Source organism: Pan troglodytes, chromosome 6 (assembly GCF_028858775.2).
Source record: "Pan troglodytes isolate AG18354 chromosome 6, NHGRI_mPanTro3-v2.0_pri, whole genome shotgun sequence".
In the NCBI taxonomy this organism is placed as follows: domain Eukaryota; kingdom Metazoa; phylum Chordata; class Mammalia; order Primates; family Hominidae; genus Pan; species Pan troglodytes.
In genome coordinates this window covers 88,873,355-88,876,729 of record NC_072404.2, presented here as the reverse complement: position 1 = coordinate 88,876,729, position 3,375 = coordinate 88,873,355, and the positions used below count along the sequence as shown (strand labels likewise).

General features: G+C 36.3%; 1 long non-coding RNA gene across 1 annotated transcript; it reads left to right on the top strand.

The window, feature by feature from the left end:
- The first annotated feature begins 284 nt into the window (after positions 1 to 284).
- LOC134810544 (uncharacterized) lies at positions 285 to 2,625 on the top strand. The gene is made up of 2 exons (XR_010158883.1): positions 285 to 370; positions 698 to 2,625. It is a non-coding gene; the product is annotated as an uncharacterized LOC134810544 (long non-coding RNA).
- Positions 2,626 to 3,375: the final 750 nt, after the last annotated feature.

The following is a 3,375-nucleotide window of genomic DNA, read 5'->3' as shown; positions in this document are numbered from 1 at the left end:
AAAAGTATAGAGCTAAGTGGGAATCAAAGCCTGGGAATGAAGGATAATAGTAGTTCTGGCTGTTTGTGGTGTGTAAAATATGGAGGAACAGAGGGTATTTGAAATAATACAGATGGTCTAAGGAAGACAGTTGTCTCATTAGAGAGAGTGGTAAATTATCCTATTACAGATGATTACAATGGTCTAAGGAAGATAGTTTTGGAAAGGCTGTGAGTATTGAGGTAAAGGGATTCGGGTGTTTCCAGGGCCATATAGAATTCTGAGACTCACATATGACTTTTGCAGATGGAGAAATCATGGCTGCAGAAGAGGAATCTTGCTCCTGCCATCAGGCATTCTCTAGACATCCACAAACGAAGTCTGAAAAGAGGTGATTCTACCCTAAGCATATCAGTTCACTCTGCGCTTCTGCTGAAAAAGCCCTGTATGCTCCTTGAGGGAAAATCGTTTCCAAGCACATGGGCATGACCTTGACCACTGCTATCGGTATAGTAGAGGTCTCCCCTTGTGACCCTTCCTTCTATCTTATGTTACTAATATTCATGTACAAGTTTTATCTCTCTTAATGGACAATAGGATTCTTGAATGAATATCTGGAGTCTGATTTATTTTTAAACTTATCATTATAGTGTCTGAAATGTGGTACAGAAAATACTCATTCTTTAATTCAATCAGTAAAATGCCTGTTTTTTTTCAGGTACTGTGATAAACACTGGGAAAACAACAATGGACAAGCAACACTACGTGACCATGATAATCATTAAGTTGAAATCTAGTAAAGAAAAAAGATGCATAAAATGGCATTTCTAGTATCGTATAGTGAAAAAGCGGATGAATAGACACAATGAGAACACATTTGGAGTGTGGAGTCAAACCCAAATTGGGAGGTCAGGAAAGGTTTCTGAGAGATGTTGAGTCATTAATAAAATGAGAAGTTATCCTGACTCTGTGTGTGTGTGTGTGTGTGTGTGTGTGTGTGGTGTGTGTGTGTGTGGTAGTGGTAGTAGTAGTAGCAGTAGTAATGATGGTGGGGTAAGATTGGGCAAAAAGTATTCTACTGTGGAATGATGGAGAGGTGGTGCCAAATGCAAAAGGCCACAGATGGAAGACTGCATGAATTACGCATGAATTATGCAAGAAGCATACAAGAAATGAGGCTGGGAAGTTTAAAAAGGCACCCCATTTAAGGGTCTTTTGATATTATTTTAACAAACTTGGAAGTTTCCTAAGGAATTTGTTGCAGAATTTTGAGTCGAAAGTGACAAAATCAGATTTGTACTTAAAGAAAATCACTTTTGCATCGGGTGTTGGACTGAAATAGCGAAAGGCCAAGAGCACTGGGATCAGTATGGAGAGTAATGTTTACATAAATTTCATCCAGAAAAGATTCCAATTTCCAATGATACGAATGTATTGAGAATATTCCAATTTAAATTTGTCAACTGAAAGGCACGTGGACTTAGGTGAGTTGCCTTAGACTTTATTATGTTTTTTTCCCCTAGGGCTATTTTGTCTGTTTAGGGTTTGTTGAAATTAAATTACATAGGGTCCAAAATAATCTAATTAATAATGGAACAAAAATATATAACATTGAGACTAGATACAGGGAGGATTTCCATTGAGCTTGGAATAAGTGCTGAGATAATTTTGCTTACATGACGGAATTTTAAACATCCTCCCTCACTGGACACCAACATTCCAATTCTAAACCTCATCTACAGTCTGCATTTCACTCCCTTGGTCTCTTGGTTTATTCTCCTCGGTTGTTTCTGGGAGTGCATCTCTCTCCCATAAAATTTTGATGTATTTTGAACATCGGTCTAATTTTTATGTCCCATATTTCAGATATTTGAACATACTAGGTTCTAAATATTGCAGAAATATATAGAAAACAACAAAGCAGAACATTTTTAACCTCTAAAGATTTTCTTGATGATTCAAGTCCCAGGGGTGTTTTGGTTCATTTAGGCTGCCGTAACAAAATACCTTACACTAGGTAATTTATCAGTAACAGAAAGTTATTGCTCACAGTTCTGCAGGCTGGGAAAGCCAACAAGGTACCAGCAGATTTGGTGTCTGGTGAGAGGTTTTTCTGCTTCATAGAGAATGTCTTCCGCACTGTGGAAGGGATGAATAAGCTCTCTTGGGCCTCTTTTGTAAAGATACTAATTCCATTTAAGAGGGATTTTTCAACATATGAATATTGGAGGGATACAAACATTCAGATCATAGAATGAAGACTACTTCTGAGTAACGATAGTAAGCAATCATTATATAAAGGAAAACCTATGATTTGTTAAATGATGAATTGTTCTAATTTAAAAAACAATAGATGATTGTAAATTGATTTCTGAGAGCAAACTATTTTTGGCACATCCATATGAGGTAAAGGAAGAATAATTGGATCGTTGGTTTGTCTTAAATAATTGCACGTGGAGATCTGTCTGAAAATATTGCTCAGCTAAATGCCCTGTCACTTGTGCTAATTTGAAGTGGTATTTCTGAATTTTAAATAATACAATATAAAAAGGCCCTGAAAAGCTAAAATTGTTGTATTCAAAATGACTTGTAATTTAAATGAATGCCTATTTTGTATTTGAATACATACTGTTTCTATAAACAAAATATGGAATTTTTTATTGAGTAGCAGTGAATAAGACCTAAAGTCACAATCTTCTGTTTGTGCAAACATTATTTTGAGGTAAGTCCATCTCAATGGAATGTAACATACAGCTATAAGAACGAAATACTATCACTGAATCATAGCACCATTGAAATACATTACACCATATTAAATCACCCTCTGGTTTTGTGAAATATAAGCAAAAAGTAATGAATTGAGATAAAGCCAAATAAAAAGAAAAAATATCTGTGAAAATCCAAAAGCAGAAGAACAAAGTAACTGCTTAGAATGCATCAGAGGTAAAATAACTGCTGTAAAAAGATCCTGTAATCAGCATAATTATTTTTCCGCGTGTTCAGAACATTCACCCTGGTCCCTATTTTAAGAAGACTCTACTTATCATATCCATCTCTAAATGCACCATATCCCCTCTTGAAAAGCCTTTCTGAAATTGATTATTGCTTTAAGATGAAATGCTGAATTCTGGAACTTTCACACAGGAAATTTTTCCCCAGTGTTACCATACCCACCTACTTTCTGCCCGCATCCACACAGTTGCACAGGAATGGTGATAAACAGAGCCTCACTAACTGATCTCACTTCAAATTTATGATCATTAAACCAAGAGGTGCCTCACTGCTGCCCATGAAAACACTACAGTGCATGAACCACATGGGCTTTCACGGTCCTAGATGGCTATTTTAGACTTTTACCTCTGTCCTTGAACAATTTCCATCCTCTTTATTCTCAGC